Genomic DNA, 26757 nt, shown 5'->3' on the forward strand with positions numbered 1-26757 from the left:
GGGTATGAGTTGGTGGTAATCTCTTACAAACAGCACGATGCAAGGCATCCCACATATACTCCATAAAGTTCCTGGGGAGTTTGGTGGCCAGCATAATTGTTTAAACTCAGAAGTGTGTTCCTGGAGTAATTCTGGACGTGTGGTGTGTCACATTGTCCTTCTGGAATTTTCCAAGTCTGTCAGAATGCACAACGAGTATGAATGGATGCAGGTGATCAGATAGGATGCTTACGCACATGTCACCTGTCAAAGTCATATCTAGACATATCAGGAGTCCCATATTGTTCCAACTGCGTCCAGCCCACAGCACTACAGAGCCTCCACCAGCTTGAACAGTCACTCACTGACACGCAGGGTCCATGTATTTACGAAGTTGTCTCCATACCCATACATGCCCATCCGCTTTATACAGTTTGAAATGAGACTCGTCTGACCAGGCAACATGTTCCAGTCATCAACAGTCCAATGTCGGTTTAGACGCGCCCAGGCGAGGCATAAAGCTTTGTGTCGTGCTGTCATCAAGGGTACACGAATGGGCCTTCGGCTCCAAAAGCCGATATCGATGATCTTTCGTTGAATGGTTCACACACTGACACTTATTGATAACCCAGCATTGAAATCTACAGCAATTTGTGGAAGGGTTGCACTTCTGTCACATTGAATGATTCTCTTCAGTTGTCATTTGTCTCATTCTTGCAGGATCTTTTTCCAGCCACAGCTATGTTGGAGATTTGATGTGTAACCAGATTTCTGGTATATACGGTACACTTGTGAAATGGTCATAGAAGAAAATCCCCACTTCATCGCTGCCTTGGAGATACTATGTGCCATCTCGTGTGCTGACAATAACACCTAGTTCAAACTCACTTAAATCTTGATAACCTGCTACTGTAGCAGCAGTAACTGATCTAACAATTGTGCCATACACTTGTCGTCTTATATATGCGTTGCCGAGCGCAGCGCCGTGTTCTGCCTGTTTGCATATATCTGTATTTGAATACGCACGCCTATACCAGTTTCTTTGGCGCTTCAGTGTAAAACCATGTGAAGAGAAAGAAATGTGTAATGTAAGTCTTTATTATTGAACTTTTCCTTCCACAATGCTAGACTGCAACTTACATTGTTGCCATAACAATAACACAATGCCCCTATGAGAGACAATGCAGTTTGAAAACCCTTGAGCTAACTTAAAATTGTCCACAGTTGCTTGCATTCTGGGCTAGCATTCAGCAAGTGTGTGAGTTTCAAATCCTCGTGCAGTCATCTAGATTTAATGTTTCAATGGTTTCTTGAAATTTGTCAAAGCAAATGCTAGGATTGGTTCTTTGAAATGATCACAGAAAAATTCCTTCCCTGCTCTTGTTCAATTTGCATTCCACCACTAATGACACTTATCTTGTCAAGGTGCTATTTACCATCATTACTTTCATGATTTAAAACAGTCCAATTATAAGCCCCTAAAACAGGACAAGGATATCCACATAAAATTAAATACAAAATAAAGTGTATGTCATACACTCTGTATGTTTTTCAAATTTTAGTGTCATTGTATGACATACTTAAGAGCTTTTGTAACACAAGAGCAGCTATACTTATTCAAAGATTACTGAACTACTTCATATAAGCACTTCAACAGAGCTCTCAAACATAATAAAGTAAAAATGACAATAGGTACAGGACATAAACAGCACTGGAGCAAAAACTGTCAAGCAACTGTCAAAACATACTACATAAAATCACTAAAAGTCCAATACAAAAGAAACTACATGAATTATAATAACAACATATTACCAGACAAGAAACTCAGAAAATACATAGACATAAGAATATTATTACATCTCAACAGGAACACAAGAATGGCAATGCCTCTTAAACGAGTTGGTTGTGAGTCAAAGTAATCATCACAAATTAAATAAAACAATTTAATTTAACCTTGTACCAGTTGAAAGACAAAGTCATCTTTTATACAGTTTTGTCACATTTTTTGCTCCACAGTGAATGCATCATTCAGTATTGGAAGATTGGGGTTATCAGCAATCTTCTGGTATTCACATAGTAGCGTACTCTTCCATCTGATATCAGGAGGTGGAATGTGACTCAAGTAAACCTGTGTGTGGGAATAAATCATATTGACTTGTTGACACTGCGTGTGGCTGTTGAGTGTACCAATCCAAGTGCCAGCACTCAAAGAGTGCTTGGTGTTGTTCCCTACAAGTGCCCCGGGGAATATGAATGATGTAATTTCTGCTTTAGAGCTTAGCAGATGTTTGTGTCCATTACTCCTTAAAAGAAGTATCCTGTCTAACATGATCCCAATGTATTTTAGATGCATGTTACGGTGAAGTTTGTCTACCTCAAAATGAACTCTGTGTGCCAATCTATCGGACTGTAGAACATGTGCAACTTCCGTTATGTTTGAGTTAGGTTGTAACCTCCATTTATACCAATAATGATTTTGGGTCTGTAGATCATTAGTTAGGATTTTTTCAATTGTTTTGAAAGTTTTGTGTTGTGTAGCTGTTGACCAGTCATCTGCGTAGCCAAACTTTCTAGACTCTGTTGCAGTAAGTCATTATTCAACACTGTTTGACAGTTAGGGTCTTTTCCTGTAGTTACAGGAAATGTCTTTCCAGCTAACATGTTGTCAATTAGAATGAAATTTTCACTCTGCCGTGGAGCGTGCGCTGATACAAAACTTCCTGGCAGATTAAAATTGCGTGCCGGACCGAGACTCAAACTCAGGACCTTTACCTCTCATGGGCAAGTGCTCTACTGACTGAGCTACCCAAGCACCACTCATGATCCAACCTCACAGCTTTAATTTTCCGAGTAGCTCATCTCCTACCTTCCAAACTTCACAGAAGCTCTCCTGCAAACCTTGCAGAACTAGCACTCCTGGAAGGAAGGATGTTGCGGAGATGTGGCTTAGCCACAGCCTGGGGGATATTTCCAGAATGAAATTTTCTCTCTGCAGCACAGTGTGCGCTGATACAAAACTTCCTGGAAGATTAAAACTGTGTGCCACACCGAGACTTGAACTCGGGACCTTTGCCTTTTGCGGGCAAGTGCTCTAGAGCATTTACCCATGAAAGGCAACTGATCCTGAGTTTGAGTCTTGTCTGGCATACAGTTTTAATTTGCCAGGAAGTTTCATGTTGTTAGTTTCGTTGCCTACAAAAGAAACTCTAGGGAGAAATATCAACAATGTCGGTAAAGAAGACATTGAGTTGCAGACAGGTACAATTAAAAGGACTTACTTAAAACTTTCAGCAAAGGAGAAGCACATTCCATTTGTACATGCAAGCAGGCACTCCTCATGCACACATGACTGCTAACCATGGTAGCTCGAGCTGCCGGAGTTAGCAGTCGTGTGTGCATGAAGTGTGCTTGCTTGTGTGTATGAATGGTGTGTCTTTCTCTTTTGCTGAGGAAAGCTGTGGCCGAAAGCTCTATATAAGTGTCTTTTACTTCTGCCTGTCTGCAACCTGACATGTCTTCTTTACGGTAAGTAGCAATCTCTCTTTCCCTATATTGTTGTTATTAACGATAAGATTTGAACACTGCAGCTCTGTCCGAGTATGAATCCAGCTTGCTCAAAAGGAAGGTTCTGAAAGATCACTCAACTTGTCTGACTGTATAGAATTTTTTCATGAAATTTGAAAATGGAATGTCTGGGCAATAGTTCTTTGGATAGTCTGATGAATCACCAATTTTGAGTTAATTTCTATGATTGATTGCTTCATCTTTTGTAGGATTGAACCAGACATCATAATGTCAGAGAAGAAAACCACTACCCATTTTCTTTTGCATAGTTCACAGCATGCAGAAGAAATTCGAGATGGAGTCCATCCTTGCCAGTACATTTCTAGGGTTTAAAGTTTTCAACAGAAATTTCAGATACGGAGAAAGTTCTGGAGAACTGCAGTTTGTTCAGCAGCATTCTTTTTGAGCAATAGAAGTTTTACATCTGATGTGTCTTGTAGGAGCTTTATCCCTTGGTATTCTGGATGTAGACAGTACATGTGACACAGGCCTATTAGTTGATATATGAGTGTCGTCCTTACTTTTATTTTTTTCCACCCAACTTCCTAAATAATGACGATGCATCTCTTCTTGATGTTTGGAAATTGGATGGCTCAACAGTGTCTATCCACCTAATAAGTCTGACTGTGTATCAGTGTTATAAAGTAGGTTATCCGCTATTTATAGGTCACCACTTTTTAGAAATTCGTCATACTGTTGCTCATTAGTTCAATTCCAGCTTGGAATATATTGCTTGTGATAGCCCCTATAGTCAAGTTGGTGTAAGAAGATACCTGACAATTGCAGAGGGCTGGATGTGGTTGCTTGTGCACTTACTTCAACCAATCACGTAACACAGTTTTGTAACTGTGTCTATGGCAATGTCTCAGTGTTGCTGGAGCTCTATAAATGGCTGTTGCTTTCACCTGGAGCTTATTGCACACTGTAGTTGAAAGCTGGTAACAGCACTGTCAGGTGCCATGGATCATCTTATAGTGACTTGATTACAGGGATTGTCTTATTTTCTGCAGTTACTATACCTCTAACAAGCATCTCATATTTATTTGCTTTTGGGGAAATCCATCCAAGACATTTATTCACATTGTTAGCTCATATATTCTACTTAGCTTTTATGAATTCTTATCTAAGTCTTGAAAAGGATATATGAGTGGGGTACTTGTCCCAATTTCAATCAAAATTGGACAGTGTTGGCTGTTGGGAAGTCTTGTAATATAAACCTGGAACTTTCAAGATGCAGTTTATCCTCAGTAGTTGTTGTAAAGCATAGATCAGGATTATACTACTGTCTCCATGCCACTGATACAAAAGTTCCTTTATCCTTTGCACCAAACACCACATATAAGTTGTTGTCTTCTGTTCAATTTATAACAACTTCGCCATTTTCATCATACTTCTATTGAGTATGGTGATGGTTAAAATCTCCAAGATATATGGCGGGACATTGTGATAATGGAATGGCATGCAGACACCAAGAGATGGCTAGAGGTTTGTATGTATTAATTGATTTTAGTTCTGTGACATTATTATGAAAAGGATAGATTGCTACTCACCATATAGAGGGGATGTCAAATCGCAGACATGCACAATGAAAAGACTGCTATACATTAAGCTTTCAGCCAAAAGGCCTTCTTCTGAAGTAGAAAATCCACACACAAGCACAACTCACACACACACACACACACACACACACACACATGACCACTATCTCTGGCAGATGTGGCTAGATGGTGGACTGCAACTGCACTTCGTGGGAGAAGCAGTTTGGTATGGGTGGTGGCGGAAGGAGGAAGCTGGGATAGAGAGGGCGAGGGATAGCAAAATAGGGGTGGGGGAAGGTGTAATGCTTCTTGGGGGAGCATGCAGGATGTGGTGGGATCAGGGTAGGTTTGCTAGTTACAGTCAGATGGTCTGGTGGTGGTGGTGAGGGGGAGAGCAGCATGTTCAGTAACTGGATGGTTTAGTTGTCTCCTGATCACAGTTTTTCATTGCCCATTCGTGTGAACAGACAGCTTGCTAGTCCTACACAGAAAGCAGGACAGTGGTTGCATTTTAGTCTGTAGATCACACAACTGCTTTTCACAGGTAGCCCTGCCTTTGATGACACAGGAGATGCCTGTGACCGGACTGGAGTCAGTGGTGGTGGGAGGGCGAATGTTGCAAGTCTTGCCTCTAGGTCTACCGAAGGGTTATGAGTCATGAGACAAGGAGATGGGAGCAGGGGTGGAGTAGGGATGACCAAGAATATTACCTAGGTTCAGTGGGTGGCATAATAGCACAGTGGGAGGGGTGGGAAGGTTAGTGGGGAGGACATTCTTCATTTCAGGCCACAACAAAAGGTAGTCAAAACACTGGCAGAAAATATGATTCAGTTACTCCATTCCTGGGTGGTACTGAGTCACAAAGACGGTGCACCTTTGTGGCCGTATGGTAGATATGTAGCAGATGGTAGATGACTGGAGAGAGAAGGCATGGGAGATCTGTACCTCTACAAGGTTGAGAGGGTAATTACATTCTGTGAAAGCCTCAGTGAGGCCCTTGATATATTTTGGGAGGGACTGTTCATCATTATAAATGTGCCAACTATGAATGTCTAGGCTGGAAGGGACTTCTTGGTACGGAATTGATGGGACTGAGGTGGAGGTCAACATCAAGGAGGATCAGGTAAAGAGAATAGGGGAGAATGTGTTGAGATCCTGGAGGAATGTGGATTGTGTGCTCTCACCCTTGGTTCAGACCACAAAGGTGTCGTCAATGAATCTGTACCAGGTGAGGGGTTTGGGTTTCTGGGTGGTTAGGAAGGATTCCTCTAGATGGCCCATGAATAGGTTGGTGTAAGATGGGGCCATGTGGGTGCCCATTGCTGTACCACGGATTTGTTTGTAGGTGATGCCTTCAAAGGAGAAATCATTGTTGGAGAGGATGTAGTTGGTAACTGCAACCAGGAAGGAGGTTGTAGGTTTGGAGTCAGTCAGGCATTGCGAAAGAATGGGCACTGGGGATATTAGTGTAGAGGAAGGTGGCACCAGTAGTGACAAGCAGGGTGCTGTGTAGTAAAGAAACAATAATTGTGGAGAGTCAGTGATGGAAATGGTTGGTGTCTTTTATGTAGGAGGGTAGGCTATGGGTAACATGCTGAAGGTGTTGGTCCACAAAAACAGAGATTCTCTCAGGCTCACATCTCTTTCTGAGTATGTCCATGCCCTGCCCTTGGAGCATTACTTCCCTTTCCGTGCTGCAAGTCCATTCTTCTACTATTCTTTCTTCCTCTCTGCCCTTAAATTGGATGACCATCTTGGTGCCCAATGTGCTTGGATCTGGTTTGTGATTTTGGACACGCATTTTCTTCCCTCCCAGCATTGTACAACTTTTTATTCTTAATTATATGGTTCCGTTGTTGGGTTTGACTTACTACTCCTTTTCCAAATTTTACACAAGTGTGGATTGTGCAGGGAAAGTCACCAGTGCATCATATATTCCACTTTTTGGGCCATTACCTCTTTGTATCCTTTCTTTCTTCTGAAAGTACTATTCAAAGACCAGCACAGTGGCTATTCCATTGTAGGGAGGTTTTCAAGTACCTGCACGATGGTAGCACCCTGACCATTCAGGAATCACAATGTTGATGCTTGAGCTGGAAACCCCACACAAGCCAGGGAATATGCGCTCATCATGACTGGGGTGCAGGGCCTCTGCGTAACAGTTTACTGGCCAGATAACCATTGCTGTGGCTGGGTGGCATCCGTGGAGAGAGCCGCCATTCAGTGTGGGTGATACCATGGCGGAAGATTTGGACATGAAGTGAATTAAACTTTCTCCTGCTGGTGGCCGCAAGGCTACAGCAATATCTTGAAATGGGAGAGATTATTATAATACAGGTAGATACAATCCCATGACAATTCCTTCCCTGGTTACACTATGGGAAGAGGGACAAGCCAGATGTGTGGGTGTAAAAGACTTCACTCGATACTTGGTTTATCATCAGACTGATGGAGATACTTCTTGTTGCAGAAAATAATTATTTTTTGTTGAACATGTTGGAGATAAATTTGGGGAAGTGAAGTCTCTGGGAAAAATGCCAATTGGTTTGTTAGTAATTAAAACTTCCTCTGTTGCTCAATCTACAGTTCTCCAGGCATGTGATTGTCTAGATAACATCACTGTGACCATTGCCCCACACAAAAACTAGAACATGGTCTAAGGAATCATCTTCCACAGAGATTTTGCACTTGAAACATTCACGTTCACTGGAATTGTAATGGGTACTTCTGTCACCTGCTGGAACTACAACTCTTTATTTCCTCTTCTTCTGCAGTTTGCATTGCCCTCCAATGAACACACTTCACTGATGACCATCTTACAATGCTCTGTGGTTATAATGCATTCATTCAGAACTAAGCTGGTTTGGAGAATGCATCTGGAGGGGTGTGTGTGTTGGTTTGCACAGATGTTGTCAGTGAATGGTTTCCGCTTCATACCAGATTGGAAACAATAGTGGTGCAGGTACAAATGACCTCAGCAATCACCATTTGCTATTTCTACTTACATCCAGGCAGATAAGTTACATATTTTAAATTGACCACCTTACTCTAACAACTCCCCCCCCCCCTCCCCCTTTTCTCCTACTTGAGGACATCAACACACACCACCCCCTGTGAGGGAGTAACACTTTGTCTTGTAGGGTGCTTCTAATTGATCAGTTTGTCACAGACCCTAAACTGTGCCTCCTCAATGATGGTACTCTTACCCAATTCAGTGCCACATTTTGAGCTATCAATCTAATGGTCTCTCTCCCTAATCTTGTGGCTTTGCAACATTAGTTACTGCATGACAAATTTTGTGACAGTGACCACTTTCCAGTGATACTGTCATTTCCTTGTCACTGCCACACAGGCAGACTGCCACATTGGGTGCTTCACAGAGCCAACTGGCCTTTGTATGCCTCTGCTGTTACATTTGCCACCTTTCTGTCAGATCGTATTGATGAGGTTATGCAAGTTGTCTCAGACATGATCATCCACACTGCTGGAACTTTTATCCTCCTTTCTAAAGGCCCCCTGCCCCACCCCTACATCCCATCATCGGCTGGTGCCGTGGTGGTCCAAAGACAATTGCAGTAGCTATTCAGCATAATTGACGAGCCCTGCAATGATTAAAACAACATCCTAGCAGAGGCTCACTATTTAATCAAACACAGTAAGAAGGAATGTTGGGAGTACTGTCTCCTCCATAGGGACATACCTGGTATGCCTCTTCATCTCAGGTGTACATCAAGGTCCATTACCTTATGGGCCACCAACTATCACCTTGTTACCTACTTTGTGACAGCATAAGCATGTTCTTCCTACCCATTCTACCATTTCTGCTGCAGAAGCAACAGGTTGAAGACATCAACACAGCCTCAGGCCCTGATTCAATTCACAATCAAATGATCCAAAACCTGAATGTTCCCCAAAGGCAGTACCTCCTCAGGGTCTTCAACTGTATTTGGCTCCAAGGTGCCTTCCCCTTGCAACAGTGAAATAGCATAGTTATCCCAATCCTTAAGCCAGGCAAGAACAGAAATACTATCGGCAGTTACCAGCTGATTGGTCTGACTAACATACTCTATAAGCTGCTTGAAAGGATGGTTGCCCACAGACTATTCTGGGTTTTACAATCTCCATGCCTTTTGTCCCCATATCAGTGTGGTTCACAGGAGAGGTGGTCCACAGCCAACCATCTGCTTCAGTTGGAAGCAGCAATCTGACAGGTAATGCCAACACCTTATGACATTCAATTTTGAACTGCATAAGGCATACAACACCGTTTGGAATCATCTCATTTTACTTAGTCCCCATGACTGGGTCTTTTGAGGCTGCCTACTGCTTTTTTGTTAGTTTTTATTCCACTGGTTGTTATGAGTTAGACTGGCACTTCACTCAGCTGCCTATGGGCCCGAGAGAACTACATCCCACAGGGATGTGTGTTGAGTGTCACTCTCTTCCTCATCACCATCAATGTGCTAGTGACCTCTGTTTGGCTACTGATCACCGCTGTGTTGTATGCTGATGATTTTTGTGTTTGGTACAGCTGCCCATTTTGTAGCCTCTGTTGAACGCCAGCTCCAAAGTGCTGTCCAGCGGGCCTCTGCATGGGCTCTTTCCCATGGTTTCCAATGTCTCCTAGAAAAAAGCAGGTAGGCCTAATGCATTTCAGTCATCATGCCACGGTCCTGACCCAGAACTCTACTCAGCACCTGGAAGTTGTAGCACAGTCCCATTTCTTGGGCCTCCTTTCTGATAAAAAGCTGACCTGGCTGCCCCATTTTCGTCATCTGAAGACTAGCTGCATACGAAAGCTCAACGCTCTCTGCTTCCTTGCCCACACATTTTGTGGTGTGGGTCACACTACTCTCATCAGACTCTGGTTTTGTCGTGACTGGACTATGGTTGCCAGGTTTTTGGTTCGGTGGCACCCTCAGCCTTAAAACTGAGGGACCCAGTCCACTGTTGTGGCGTGCATCTGGCCCCTGATGCCTTTCAGACTAAAGTGCGCGTCATTTATGACGGCGGCCGAGTTTAGGTTCGTTCTGCGCATCTGACGTCACAAAACACAGTCAGCCAATGAACAGAGAATGACGTTGCCAGAGCTTGACTGCAGTACAGAGCACGGACAAGTGTCTTCAGTTTTAGAAACATTCAATCATAAATAAAGTAACTGAACGAAAGCAATGTCTTGATAGCAGAATTTCTTTTATAGAAAGTTTGGAAAAAGCATTCTTTATACAAATTGCTTCACATTCTATTAATTAATTAAACCAAACAAGCAATAAGCCTCCTAATTGAGGCGATAGCAAGGAAAGGTGTTTGTATCATTCTCACTAACCGCTTTTTCGCAATAAAGAACAGTGGAAAGTGTTTATTTCCTATTGTACTTCGGCGAAACGTGAGTAATTTATTGTCATACCAACAGTGTTTGTTGGTATTTTGCGTCCTAGTTTAAAGTCCTCCAGGAAGTCCATTGAATGACGAGCCACGTGAGCGTAATGTTAAAAGTGTTTGGCTGCTAAGTGAAAGGTTCTGAGTTCAAACCTTGTTTGGTGCTTAATATTTTCTTTCTTTAAAAACAATATCAAAGTGTCTTACTTCATGAATTTTATTCGTTTGAATGTAATTTTTTGAAATTTCTAGTGGCAACTGAAATCAACCATACAGAAAGTATACACTATGGACTTTTACCTCTGCAAACTCTTCAAAATTTCATGCAGTGGTTTACTATATTTAATGCTGCACAATAACTGTGTTGAACATCGAAACAAAATTAAGTCATTTTTGGGGGGAAGGTATCAGTCAAGAAGATGTGTAAAAATCAAATTTTTGGGCCAAATAGTTTTTGTGAAATTGAATGATAAGTGTGTCAAAGCAGTTGGAACACCATGTGTCTGCACAGGCGAGCAGTGCAGTGATGACAAAATCGCGCACAGCGTGGAATGCGGGAAGCACGTCTCTGTAGCAGCGAAAGGGTTAATGCGGCTGTGGTGGCTTTACTTCATAAACTGCGCACTCCTCCCTAAATGTAAGTTTGCTTGGCACGTGTAACTGGCAACACAGCAATCTTCCGCATCTGGGCGGACATGCGCGAACTGCCAAGATAAAAGAATTGAATTATAGTATCGTAGAAAGTCTTTTTGCAAAGCGGGGATCTTCCCCCTCAGATTCAACGGTAGAGCTCTTGGTCTCCTATGCAACATGATTTGCCAATTCCCTGATCATCCTATACATCCCATTCTCTTTGCATTCAGACTAGTACTGTAGAAAGTCTTCTTGCAAAGTGGGGATCTTCCCCCTTCAGATTTGATGGTAGAGCTGTTGGTCTCCTGTGCAATGTCATTTGCCAGTTCCCTGATTGTCGTACATATCCCATTCTCTTTGCTTTCATGTGAGATTACCAGTTGGAATGCATCTCACGTCCCTCTGCCAAGGTCTCCATCCCCCCTACCTGTACTGTGTTCCTTGTGTTTTCTCATTCACTTCCCGTAGGATGGTGCCCAGGCCATGGTTTAGGACCATTGTCTTCTAAAATCTCAGTCACCTGCATTACTTTTGGTGTCTGTTACATCCAGTACTTCAAGAGTTTCAGGGTGCTACCATCTTTTACATTGATGGCTCTAAAACTGTGGATCAGATGGGATACACTTTTAAATCTCCTGCCAGTACAGAATGTCATTCGCTGTTGGGAACATGTAGTGTTTCTAACAGAGCTGACAGCCATTTGCAGAGCCCTCCACTTTATTAAATGGGTGTCCCTTGACTATGTTTTAATATGTGGGACTCGATGAGTAATTTCCAGTCTATTGACTGATGCTATTCATAAGCTTCTCAATGACCTTTGTCATGCTGTGGATCCTAAATCATGTGGGTGTCCTGAGGAATGAACTGACTGGATGTTTGATTGGAGCAGCACTTACTCACTCCCCGTTCAGATTTGGATTGCACATGAGATCTCTGTTTGCTCAGAAATGAAACGACATCTGGTGGGCTACTGCCCCATCTAATAAACTCCACAATGTTTGGGAGACTACTGCAGCATGACACTCTTCCTTCCACTTCTCCCAGAAGGAATCCACAGTCCTATATTATCTCCACATTGTTTGTACCAAGTTACCCCATAGTTTTATTTTATGTAATGAATCACCCCCTAACATTGTGGTTTGTGGTATGTGAGCAGCAGCTCATATTTTGGTGGAATGCTCCTCCTTTTACCCTCCATGCTATGTATGGGCTTCTACACTCTTTGCATCTAATCTTGGTGGATGATTCAAGGATGGGTGACCTGGTTCTCAGTTTCTTCTGTGAAAGTGGTTTTTATTCTCAGTTACAAGGTTTTAATCTCCCTCTGTAGCAGGGGCATGGTATTTGGGCGTGGGGCATTTCCTGCTGTGTGCTAGGTCTGGTGATTCCCTGACCCTACCTCCTTGACCGGGCTACTATTTCATCCTACTTTTACTCTGTTTTTATTGCTTTTAGATTCTATTTGCCTCTCTTCTGCCACACTTGATTTTCTGTTCTAGGTTATGCAGATGAATAGTGGATCTGTTGATTGTAATGGATCAGGAGTGAGACAGCTATGAGTGAGGTGTTTCCTATTGCATGCAGAGCCACCCCATTGATGCTCACCTGCTGACTTCCCTATTTCCTTCATCTTGCTTTTATTAGTGATGGTACAAAAGATGCCTATTACGTTTTTAGCTTTCTCATTCTTAATGTTATGAATCACCAAACTAGACTGTGACAAAGCTAGCTGGGATATTTTTAATTCCCCGCTTGTTTTGCCATCTGCCTACTTAAATTAGTTTTTTCATTTTTGAACTAATTATCATTAACATACGCGAATATAATCTATATTTTCATAAAAGAGAAAAGTTGTCCCTCAGTTTTAAAGAATATAACACCAGATCTAGTTTTGTGCTTAGTTTTAGGTATGTAATTGATTTTCTAATTTATTTAGACTATTCCTAGTTAGTATCTTTTGTTATAGGGAAAAAATCAGTAATTGTTTTGTAAATTGAATTCTATTGTTGACATATAAACAAATACAAGTTCTATATAATTATAAACATTTGGAAGATGAAATACTAGCATTTTTGAAGTATCTATTTGGCTCTATTTGAAAACATGTTAGCAAAGCCAGCCCTTAATTCCAAAGTACAGTAGAGCGTCAATTATTCGAACGTCGGTCAACCGAACGGCCACTTAACCGAACGGCCGCTTAACCGAACTGTGTACTCTCTCACACCTGTTACTCTCCCACCTACCGTCCATCATCCCCCTCACTCCCAAACCAAGAAATAGATTGCCACAAAGGTGATGAAGAAGACGTTCATGAATGGATGAATATCGATGATGCAGATCCAGGACACCAAACCATGCAGGACAGCGAGATTGTAAACGTCGTCACTGATAAAGATGACGCCGCCAACATCTCATCAATCAGTGCTCCAGAAAGTTAAGATGAAAGTATACCAACAGTTTCTGAGGCATTCACTTGTTTAGATACTGCCTTGCGATGGTTTGAAGCCCAAGATGAAAGTGACCAGTTCCAGATATCCGTAATGAAAAAAGTACGTGACTTAGCTGCTCGTAAGCGTGTAGGCTTGCTTAGACAGCCCAAAATAAAGGATTTTTTAAAATGTTAATTTTGTATACTGCGTGTATTGTTCATGCAAAATGCATATGTAATATGTATATATTTTTGTTTAATAAACTGTGCCACATACTATATATTCATACTAAAGTTGCCTTTGTATGTTACTTTGTAATACTAAAAGAGATGCCTGTTTTTATGAATAAATTTACTGTTCAGTACTTCGTTTTGGCAAATAATCATGTACAGTTTGATTATCCGAACAAACCAGTTTTCCAAACACCCATGTCCCCCAATTACTTCGGATAATCGACACTCTACTGTAATTAACAGTTTTGTCCAAAGTATTGTTTGAATAACTATATTTGTTAATTTCATGATTTAAACAAATAATTCGGCTTAACCCTTGTAATAGAAGAAACTGTTAAAAAGAATCAATCTTTAGATGCATTCAGTTAATTGAATGAGTTAAGTTGTAATTGTAATTTCTGAAAATTTAACTTAAAACAATGTGTAGTTTCAGTACCTATTATTGTAATGAAATATAAGGGCCCAATTTTTGGTCAAGAGACAGTCAGGCCACGGCTGAGTTTCAGATGAGGAACCTGTGTTTGTTAGAACGACAACAATGCTTTGAATTAACTGTGGAATAAGTGTTAAACAATTAGGCCATGTGTTAAAACACTGACAGTGTCTGCTCCATACGTACATGATTATTCTTCAAGAACTGTAAACTTCGTGGTTAGGCTTTTACTGCTCGTAGATGTTCAACAGTAAACTATTGTAGTAGTATGTGGAGGATTGTCTGCTATCTATTAATGAGGCTTATCAAAAGTTATAACAGTAGTGCACTGGCCATATAACTGTGTTTTATTAGGGGGGTTGTGAAAAGTGAAATTAAAGTATTGTGAAACACAACTGTCCACCTGTCGGTTACATTATTTACCATAGTCAGTGTCCAAATTACAAACCCCAATTTTCAGCCAGTGTAGCAACGCAGTACATCGACACCGAGGACAACAAACGAAGAAATAAAAAGCAGGTGGAACCACTACAAGGTCAGAAAATGTTCTCAGTGTACCATCCAGCCAACAGTAACTGGTCTCAATGGGGCATCCTGGGTGTTTGGTTTTATGGACTTTAGCAAGCATGTAGAAGGTCGGAGTGAGGGGAGCTGTATGGGTGAGAAGAGAGAGACACTCAGAGGAGAGGTTCTGGGATGGGCCAAAGGATTTGAAGAGGGACTGTAGATCCTGTTGGATTCCTGGAATGGGATCAATATGGCAGGGTTTGTAGATGGATGAATCTGACAGGTAGCAGAGTCCCTCTGCCATGAAATCCAAGGAGCCTTTGTCAGCAGGTAGGATTTTGAGGTTATGATCAGTTTTTAGGAGATGGATTGTGGTTCTTTCTGCAGTTGCAAAGTTGGTTTCCATGTTGAGGGATTTGCGGAATGATGATGTGGCAAGGTTTGAGGTGAAGAAATTCTGGAATGTTAACAAGAGGTGATTTGAAGGTAGTGGGGGTGCATCATGGTTGGATGGAGGAGTGAACTGAGTCAAGCAGGTTTCAACATGGGTCTTTACTTGAGTCTGATTGGTAGGTTTGGTGGCAAAAAAGTGTTTCCACTGTAGGGTCTAGGAGACAGAGAGAAGGTCTTTAACAAGTCCAGCATGATTGAATTTTGGAGTGCAGCAAATGGTAAGGCCTTTGGAAAGGATTGATATTTCTGTAGCACTAAGGCTCTGGGACGAAAGGTTCATGATTTTGTTTCACATCTGATTAGGTATGGATTCTGTATGGTGGGGGAGAGGGAGTTTCTGAGGTTTTGCTAAATGTAGTAGGTCTGATAGGCAGGATTTGTCAGGTTTGAGGGGATATATGAAAGCTTGGAGGATCTAGTAGAGGTGGTGAATAGTGGTAGTCCAAGGTGGTGGTAGGAGGTGAACAGGTTGGAGAAATTTTAGAGATGGCATTGCGCATACTGATCTAGTTTCTGGAGGTCATAGGTTTCAGTATGAGAGATGGGATGCAGGAATTTGGGATTCCAGAGCAGGATAATTTTATAGATGGAGAGGCTGTATTGCAAGTATATTTGGTCCTGATTTACATGGTTTTGCAGGACTGGGTTGGGGAGGGCTGTGGAGTGGTGGAATTTGAACAGATGGGTGTCATTTTGGAAGGAGAGGTTTGCAGCCAGAGATAGGTAATTTGTTGACCAGGCCAGTTGGGGGTGGGGAAATTCTATGAGCTAGCCAACAACACAGAAGCAGTATGTGGGACTGTGTTTGTGCTACGGATAGGGAAATGTTTTTGTATTGTTGCAGATTGAAGGAGTAAGGATCCATAGTGGAGGATAAAAATACTTAAAATGTGTACAATACTTTCAAAATATGCAGGAAAATACTTGAAAAAAATTTGGGAAAAATTAAAAAAAGGACAGAATGTAGATAGTATAGGGAAAAAAAGGTGAAACCTGAGGGAGTTGGGCTGACAGTGGAAGGTGAAGGTTTGACCCCCTCCAGGGCTTTCTCTTCCCTTATTGCACCACGGGAGGAAATTGGATTCAAAGGAAACAGGGTGAAATACTACCCTCAGTATCTAATTTGTATCTGAACTGATAGTGAGTCCTTTTTGATCGCAAAATTTTTTTTTTTTTTGTTATGTTGAGGAAAAATTTAAGGAAGTAACATAAATCAGAAAATGTAAAGTAGCGCTGTACTGATTAAAACAATGAACCCTACTGAGTCATATGCATTGCTCTTATGTGACAAGCTTAATGACATTCCCATCACCATTACTCTGCACAAGGTCCTTAACATGGTCCAGGGTGTAATTTTCCATCAAATTCTGACATTGCAGTCTAAGAACTACAACTAAACCTGGAGCAGTGGGGTGTCCCCTTCATCCACCATAGCCAATGGAAGCAAAAAGATAACAGACTGGATATTGTTACTTTTGTTTTGGCTTTGAAAGGGGACTTCCAGTTGAAAAGGTAGGAGTAATAGTATACCACTGCAACATGTAGTTGTTCTCTCTGCTCCCCCACCCCCCCTTACTAATCCCCTCCCCCATTTGGAGTTTTAAATGTTTGCATTTTGTGAATGATTTCTTTCTGCACAGAGGACCCAATTTATGGTGACTGCAGAGACTTGTGACCAAGCCAATATAAGTCAACTGTATAGAGCAATGTTCCTCACAAATTTTGAATTGCCCATTTTAATGACGAAAACCTTTGATTGTCTCTCATATTTTGAAGCAAAAAAGAATATAAATGTCTACATCCAGTTCAAATGACTACAAACTTATGAACATGGTGACTAAACCCTCCATCTATAGCAAGATGCCAATGTCTCCCTTAATTTTGGGCCTTGTTGGCCATCTGAATGTACGAGGGTGAGTCAAATGAAAACCTTAACTATTTTTTTAAAGTATTATTTATTATGCAGAAGTGGTACAAAGCTGTTTCACTTTTCAACATAACCTCCCCCACATTCAATGCCAGTCCTCCAGCGATTACAAAGTGCATAAATTCCTTTATAAAAAAATTCTTTTGGTAGTCCACACAACCACTCATGCATGTGGCGTACCTCTTCATCAGAATGGAACTTCTTTCCTCCCATTGCATCTTTGAGTGGTCCAAACATATGGAAATCACATGGGTCAAGGTCTGGTGAGTATGGTGGATGAGGAATGCAGGTCTGTGATTGTTGCAACTGTTGTACGGGCAGTGTGGGGCCTTGCATTGTCATGTTGCAAAAGGACACATGCTGAGAGCAATCCATCTCGCTTTGATTTGATTGCAGGCTGCAGATGATTTTTTAGGAGATCTGTGTATGATTCACTGGTGACAGTGGTCCCTCTAGGCATTTAATGCTCCAAAATGATGCCTTTTTTTTTTTTCCAAAAGAGAGTCAGCATAACCTTTCCTGCTGATGGTTCTGTTCGAAACTTCTTTGGTTTTGGTGTTGAGGAATGGCACCATTCCTTGCTCGCTCTCTTCGTTTCTGGTTGGTGGAAGTGAACCCAGGTTTCGACCCAGTAACAATTCATGCAAGGAAGCCATCACCTTCTCGTTCAAAGAGCTGAAGAAGTTCTTCACAAGCATCAACACGTCGTTCTCTCATTTCAGGAGTCAGCTGCTGTGTCACTCACCTTGCAGACACTTTGTGAAATTGGTGCACATCATGCACAATGTGGTGTGCTGACCCATGTCTAATCTGTAAACATGCTGCAATGTCATTCAGTGTCACTCGGTGGTTTTCCTTCACTATGGCTTCAACTGCTGCTATGTTCTATGGTGCCTGACCTGGACAAGGAGCATCTTCCACTGAATTCACACCATTTGGGAACTTCCTACTCCATTCATAGACTCGCTGCTGTGACAAACATGCATCACCATACTGAACATTTATTCATCGATGAATTTCAATAGGTTTCACACATTCACTATGCAAAAACCGAATAACAGAATGCTGTTCTTCCCTGGTGCAAGTCGCAAGTTGGGCGGCAATCTTTATACTGATACTGCTACGGTATGTGTGCATCTGCACTATGCTGCCACCTGCAGGCCATTCTGCACGCTGTTTGTAGCTTGCTTACCAACTTAAAGGATAATGGCATGAAATTTTGATTTGTTATTACAAATTTGAGGTTTTCATTTGACTCACACTATCTTTTCTTGCAGATACACCCTTTGGTACCCCCCAACCCGAGGTGATACTCCATAATCGAAATAAGGATAGAAATAAGACGATAAAGGTGGATCCAACAATTCTCGATCCACCCACAACTGGTGGTGAAAGTATGCATGTTCATAGTCAGTAGGTGGTGTGACAGAGGTTGAGACATAACTCATCATCTCAATTCCTTCTCACCACGTCTGGGTACACCTACAGCAATCATCCAGTAAAACTGTGATGGTTATTTTCATCATCTAGTGGAACTCAGACACATGCTATTGTTTCATCCAGAGGTATGTACAGGTCTTCAGGAAATTTGGTCCAACAAAACATATACCCCTACCCTAAATAACTACTATCCACATGTAAAAAATGGAATTAGATTTGTACAAGTATCAGACAGTATCTGTGCATTGGTTATTGCAAACAATTTTAGTGATCAGGTAACACTTGATACAAAATTAGAGGTTGCAACTGTTCTCAAGTGGACAGCTAAGCATTTTACTTTCTGTAACGTCCACCTACATCCAGAGAGAAGAGAGACGGAGAGAGCAAGCTGAAATATCGAGATGTATTGTACCTGATCCATCCACTACTTTCAACTGTTCTGCTAAGGGGTAATTTCATTGCCTGGCCATAACTCATTGGAGAATGGTGTTAGAACATTTAACTAAGATAATCCAATTGAACAGAGGATCACAGATCTTCACCTGTGTTTATTGAACAATGGAACCCACACTCATTTTAGTGTAGTGCGAGATATCTATTCGGCCACAGAACTCTTGATATGTATTTCCAGCTTCCTGCCCTCAATCTGATCAAGAGTACGCAACAGTTTCTATGAGAGTGATCATTTCTCAATTGTCGTGTCCCTTGCACACTGTTACCAAACCAAGTGCTTCCCAGGGTGGGCCATCCACAAAGCTGACTGGCCTGCTTTCAACATTGCCCCAATATCTGAAGCTGTCCAATAAGGAAGTGCCATTGACATACCACAGTATACAACTACTTAAATACTAAAAATACCAGAATAAACAGTTTCCATTTCCTTGGGAACTCCTCATTGGAAACCAGTCCTTTGATGGACATGGGAAACTGCCATCAAAGATTGTAGACAGATACACCAATGACATAGGCATCATTCACCAGTGGAAAACTTTTTCACCATCAAAAGATTCTGTGCCTGGTCAAGCTACCCCATAAAACACTAGAAAATGCATGATGGGAAAAAAATGTTGTTACCATAGGGACTCGAGCGTCTTCTTCACAGATTTGGACCAAGTTGTGTTTTATCTAAACCCACCAGCTAGCAACCAATTTTCCTGGTATCTTATTAGAAGGCATTGTTTGTACTGATGCTACTGTTACTGCACAACATTTTGCTGCAGATTTTGCTCAAGCATCTATCTCCAACTACCCCTCTGCCTTCCGTTTTCACAAAAGGAAGATGAAGGACAACAACCTGTCTTCCACATCATCTGGAACCATACACTGCCCCTTTCACTGAATGAGAAAACCTCAGGACTTTTGCCCTTCCTCATGATAGAATAGAGACGTTATAGAATCTACTATCAAATGGTACAACATCCATCCATGGATTAATGACATCAAATACGTGGGGCCTTTAATTGTATCTGGTGTGAATGTGAGCTGTCAACCCTGTGGAGGGAAAGTACAACTGTCTCAGTCCTCGAACTGGTTTCAGACTTAGATGATATGTGTCAGTTCTAATGTGGAGCAACTGGTTAGAACTACAGAATGGATGCAATTTAGGGAAAGAAGGTGAAACCTGAGGGAGCTGAGATAACAGTGGAAGGTGAAGGTATGACCCCCTCCTGAGCTTTCTCTTCCCTAGTCATTGCTCTTGATGACACCCAAAAACATCTACATCTACATTTATACTCCGCAAGCCACCCAACGGTGTGTGGCAGAGGGCACTTTACGTGCCACTGTCATTACCTCCCTTTCCTGTTCCAGTTGCGTATGGTTCGCGGGAAGAATGACTGTCTGAAAGCCTCCGTGCGAGCTCTAATCTCTCTAATTTTACATTTGTGATATCCTCGGAAGGTATAAGTAGGGGGAAGCAATATATTCGATACCTCATCCAGAAACGCACCCTCTCGAAACCTGGCAAGCAAGCTACACCGCGATGCAGAGCGCCTCTCTAGCAGAGTCTGCCACTTGAGTTTGTTAAACATCTCCGTAATGCTATCACGGTTACCAAATAACCCTGTGATGAAATGAACCGCTCTTCTTTGGATCTTCTCTATCTCCTCCATCAACCCGATCTGGTACGGATCCCACACTGATGAGCAATACTCAAGCATAGGTCGAACAAGTGTTTTGTAAGCCACCTCCTTTGTTGATGGACTCTCCCAATGAATCTCAACCTGGTACCTGCCTTACCAACAATTAATTTTATATGTTCTTTCCACTTCAAATCGTTCCGCATGCATACTCCCAGATATTTCTAGAAGTAACTGCTACCAGTGTTTGTTCCGCTGTCATATAATCATACAATAAAGGATCCTTCTTTCTATGTATTCGCAATACATTACATTTGTCTATATTAAGGCTCAGTTGCCACTCCCTGCACCAAGTGCCTATCCGCTGCAGATCTTCCTGCATTTCGCTACAATTTTCTAATGCTGCAACTTCTCCGTATACTACAGCATCATCTGCGAAAAGCCGCATGGCACTTCCGACACTATCTACTAGGTCATTTATATATATTGTGAAAAGCAATGGTCCCATAACACTCCCCTGTGGCACGCCAGAGGTTACTTTAACGTCTGTAGACGTCTCTCTGTTGATAACAACATGCTGTGTTCTGTTTGCTACAAACTCTTCAATCCAGCCACACAGCTGGTCTGATATTCCGTAGGCTCTTACTTTGTTTATCAGGTGCCAGTGCGGAACTGTATCGAACGCCCTCCGGAAGTCAAGAAAAATAGCATCTACCTGGGAGCATGTATCTAATATTTTCTGGGTCTCATGAACAAATAAAGTGAGTTGGGTCTCACATGATCGCTGTTTCCGGAATCCATGTTGATTCCTACATACTAGATTCTGGGTTTCCAAAAACGACATGATACTCGAGCAAAAAACATGTTCTAAAATTCTACAACAGATCGACATCAGAGATATAGGTCTATAGTTTTGCGCATCTGCTCGATGACCCTTCTTGAAGACTGGGACTACCTGTGCTCTTTTCCAATCATTTGGAACCTTCCGTTCCTCTAGAGACTTGCGGTACACGGCTGTTAGAAGGGGGGCAAGTTCTTTCGCATACTCTGTGTAGAATCGAATTGGTATCCCGTCAGGTCCAGTGGACTTTCCTCTGTTGAGTGATTCCAGTTCTTTTCTATTCCTTGGACACTTATTTTGATGTCAGCCAATTTTTTGTTTGTGCGAGGATTTAGGGAAGGAACTGCAGTGCGGTCTTCCTCTGTGAAACAGCTTTGGAAAAAGGTGTTTAGTATTTCAGCTTTACGCGTATCATCCTCTGCTTCAATGCCTTCATCGTCCTGGAGTGTCTGGATATGCTGTTTCGAGCCACTTACTGATTTAACGTAAGACCAGAACTTCCTAGGATCTTCTGTCAAATCGGTACATAGAATTTTACTTTCGAATTCACTGAACGCTTCACGCATAGCCCTCCTTACGCTAACTTTGACATCCTTTAGCTTTTGTTTGTCTGAGAGGTTTTGGCTGCGTTTAAACTTGGAGTGAAGCTCTCCTTGCTTTCGCAGTAGTTTCCTAACTTTGTTGTTGTACCATGGTGGGTTTTTCCCATTCCTCACAGTTTTACTCGGCACATACCTGTCTAAAACGCATTTTACGATTGCCTTGAACTTTTTCCATAAACACTCAACATTGTCAGTGTCGGAACAGAAATTTTCGTTTTGATCTGTTAGGTAGTCTGAAATCTGCCTTCTATTACTCTTGCTAAACAGATAAACCTTCCTCCCTTTTTTTATATTCCTATTAAATTCCATATTCAGGGATGCTGCAACGGCCTTATGATCACTGATTCCCTGTTCTGCACATACAGAGTCGAAAAGTTCGGGTTTGTTTGTTATCAGTGGGTCCAAGATGTTATCTCCACGAGTCGGTTCTCTGTTTAATTGCTTGAGGTAATTTTCGGATAGTGCACTCAATATAATGTCACTCGATGCTCTGTCCCTACCACCCATCCTAAACATCTGAGTGTCCCAGTCTATATCTGGTAAATTGAAATCTCCACCTAAGTTCCAGTTCCAGCAATCTTCATTGCAACATATTGGCCCCCTCCCCACAGTCATGGTCCTGTGGAGCTGCATACAAATGCAAGCATCATACTCCCCTCAGTTACCTGTGCCTGAGTCAGTGAGCATTCCATGGCACCTGTGTTATCAAATGGCTTGCATGTTGGGGACTTGATACACACATGATTCTGTGTTTGGCCAATGGAGAGCATCAGACATATTAGGTAGCTGTTGATTAGAATTAGCTGATAAATCATTGTAATCACCTATGACTGTGGCAACAGCATGATTCCTCACTGTACTGCTGATACAGACCTCAAGTGAGCCACCAGCCAAAGCCTCTGCCTCGACTGTTGTGCAGCAACAACTTCCATCCTTGCAGCCACCATATACCAATGCAACAATTTAGAGACAGTGAGCCCATGTATGTTGACCCTGGCCATGCCACATGATTCCCTGTCGTGTTATCCACCATCACTGCAGCAACAGTTGAGATGACTCAGGGTAAGACAGACTTAAACATGTTGTAGTACCACCCATGTATAAAACTGGAGGTAAGCAAACCATCCGCAGTTACAGATCCATCTCACTTCTTAAAGCTTTTCAAACATTTTTATAGAAAGTGACACAATAGGATACTGACTACTTTTTCTGAAAGATTTTGTCTGGAGAAATCCACACTAAAACCTTTGATTGTGTGGACCACAAAATTCTACTACAGTGTTGTGCCATTAATGAAACTCCTCTTTCATAGATGGAGCATTTTCTCCATAATAGAAGTCACAATTCCACATTGACAGACTAATAGAAATGAAAATAACTGTAGAATATGAGAACATAGCACATTATGTTTGATAAAGATCAGTACTGGGTCCACTCTTGCTGGTACCCAATGTAAATGACATTCCAGGGTCTTTAATGGGTGGTTAAAGAATCACGATATTTGATTATGATGTAAGCTAGATAATCAACGGCCCAAGTTCTAACTTAACATACATAACTTCTATGGTAGCTGAGAAGGTCTACAAACAGTTGACAGATAAAAGTTTGTCTTGATCTCACAAAATCTCATACGTAATTGCAAACAAGCAAAGGAGGCCTTCTTAAATTATAAATGAACAATCCATTAAAAATTTCTTGGGGTCTAGCTGGATAATGAATTGCACTCACAAACTTTGAAAGATGACTTCTAGTTTGTCCCCAGAGCTTCCATAGCATCACACCATATCCCACTAGCAGATGTGGCCAGAAGACAAGAACTTTTAGCAGCCTGGGACATGTGAAACAAATTAAATGGTATACTGCTCCACAGATTTAACTGACAACATTTATTTACGCACTCAGATAAATTCTCTGCCTACTGCATTGTAAACTCAGTCACATATAAGGGTTGCAAGCCTTGCTTTGACCCACAAGATAGTGTTAAACTTCTCCCCCCCCCCCTCGTCAAATCAATAATTAAAAGTCTTGTAGCAATCCAATACTTTCATAGAAATTCTAGAATGTGAGCACTGGGCTGCGATACATATAAGGGGCAGACAAATGAAAACAAGACAGATGGAAAAAAAGTAATTAAACTGTTTATTATTTCAAAATTAATTGCCATAACTGTTAATACATTTATCCTACTGGAAGGAAGATGGTCAAAATCTTCATGAAAAATGTTTGCAGTTATCTATGAAACCATGATTGTACCCAGGCGTGCACCTCTTCATCTGAAACAATTGGACTGCCATGAACGCCTTTCTTCAGGGTTCCAGAAATATGGAAATCACATTGGACAATATTGGAAGGAAGAAAGATTGGGTTAAGGTACCACTGACATTGAGGTCATTAGAGACAGCACAAGCATGGATTGGGTCAAGTATGGGGAAGAAAATTAGCCATGCCCTTTTAAAGGAACCATCCCAGCATTTGCTGGAGTGTTTTAGGAAAACCTAAATCTGGGTGGCCAGACATGGGTTTGAACCATTGTCCTTCTGAATGTGAATCCAGTGCACTAACCACTCTGCCACCTCACTTGGTGGAAGGGATCGGGACTCTATGTAGAATGTGAAAGTTCTTCACTGTAGCTAAAAAAACCTGGCAACATGTGGAAGGGCATTATCCTGCAACAGAATGATGCCATCCATCAGTTTTCCTGGGTGTTTGGACCTGGTGGTGTGCTTCAATTTTTGCAGTGTCCACATACTGCTGTGTGTTAACTGTGGTGCCATATTCCAAAAAGTCAATGAGCAGGGGGCCATTACAGTCAAAGAAAATGGTTGCCAAGGCTGTTTCAAGCAAACTGCAAAACTTTTTCTGGGAAATCCTTGCACATCCTCCAATCAGTCCCAATCTCTTCCCAAGCGATTTCCATATTTTTCAAGCTTTCAAGAAAGATATTTGTGGGTGTTGATTTGCTTTGGATGAAGAGGTGCATGCTTGGATACAATAATTGTTCCATGGGCAACCACTAACATATATCCATGAAGGCACTGACTATCTTATGTCACAGTGGGATAAATGTATTGACAATTAATTTTGAAATAATAGGCAGTGTAATTACCTTTTCCCATGTGTTTTGTTGTTATTTGACACTTCCTTATACACTGCCAACAATTCAGACACAACCTACAAGTTGTTCATAGTAACTTTTATTGATCTGCACAATAGCAAAAACTGAATACAGTTCAAAGCCAAGAGGGGAAGAGTGACAAAAACATCACATTCAAATTTCCACAGAAATGGGTATAATTTATTGGCTTCTCTGAAAATTTTTTCATGTAAAAAAATACCAATTGCCCAACTAGCCACTTGGCTTCACAATGTAGTTTGAGGAGTCTGGCTACTGGGCATGTGCTCAGTTGCTAAAAGGCAACATTCTCCTAACAAAACTGTAAAAATGGTGAGCACTTCACACGAATGCAGGGGAACATCCCTTGCCAGTTCTTTCTACTTTCCTCACAGGATGATCATAGATTCCAAATTTCTGAACACTGAAATCAATAATACTCTTGAATCAGCATCTTTGTTTCAGAGAAACACTGACTCGAACACCTCAGATAGCTCGACCACTCAATTTTAAGTTTCTGTTCCTTCAGCCAACCAAAATCTGGGGCAGAATATAGGCATTTTCTTTGGTCATTTCCTTCTCCAGCTAATAGAGCTGCAAAGTGCCGTTTCCTGTCAGGAACTTTCAGAATGCTTGCTACAAGTGATGGAAAACACCAGACATAATGAGGAACATAATCATCCTCAAAATCAGCCTAGTCAGCTGAGACTGTCAGCCATTTAGAAGGATTAGGGGAACACTGGCCCATCATTTCAGGCTGCGCATAAACCCACTTTCCCCTGAATCTAGAAACTGGCTGAAGTGACTATGGTAACATACAGGTCTAGCATACATGGGCAAATGGGCAACCATGAAACGATATGTTACAACTAATCAAGACACTAAGTTTTGCATGTTTTGCTTGTAGAAGTAGTTTTAATTGTGCAGGCCTAAAGCAACAGTCCTGGGCCTATTTTGCATTTTTTCACTCAATGGAATTATCTTCTGGAACAGTGCAGCTAAAGTAAATAAATTATTTATTCAGGAGAAGTGAGTAATAAGGATATCATGTAAAGTGGATAACTGCATATCTTTCAGAGGGCTTTTTAAGGATGTTGAAATACTTATGATCACATGGCTCTGTGCACTATGGGACTTAACTCATGATCACTCATCAGTTTATTTACATCTTAATAGTTTTTGTTGCTGATAACAGAAATTTGTTTCAAAGTTATATGCTTTGATAAAGAAGTATTCAAAAAGATAAAGAAATTGAAACTTCTTACTAATTCCAAAGGAAATGAGAACCATGCTTCATTAGTCACTCCTACAAATTATTTGGTTAAGAAGGTTCAAGGACTGAAAATTCCTGACAGCTGCGTGGCAAGAAGCAGTGACCAATGTAAAGCTTGACAATAGTTTGTGGTCTACCAATAAAAGATAAATAACAATTGTTTAATATAACAAGGGAAGCAGAAATTTTTTACTAAGTTAAATTTAGCTTGCATAAGCACAAACAGCATTCAGAAATATAGTGGCAGTGTATTGTTAAGACATTGTACAGATTAAGTTTCTACAAGTTGCTTGACTTTCATAATGTATACCTTGACTTATTCCACACCCCTGAGTA

Source organism: Schistocerca cancellata, chromosome 1 (genome assembly GCF_023864275.1).
Source record: "Schistocerca cancellata isolate TAMUIC-IGC-003103 chromosome 1, iqSchCanc2.1, whole genome shotgun sequence".
Classification (NCBI taxonomy): Eukaryota; Metazoa; Arthropoda; class Insecta; order Orthoptera; family Acrididae; genus Schistocerca; species Schistocerca cancellata.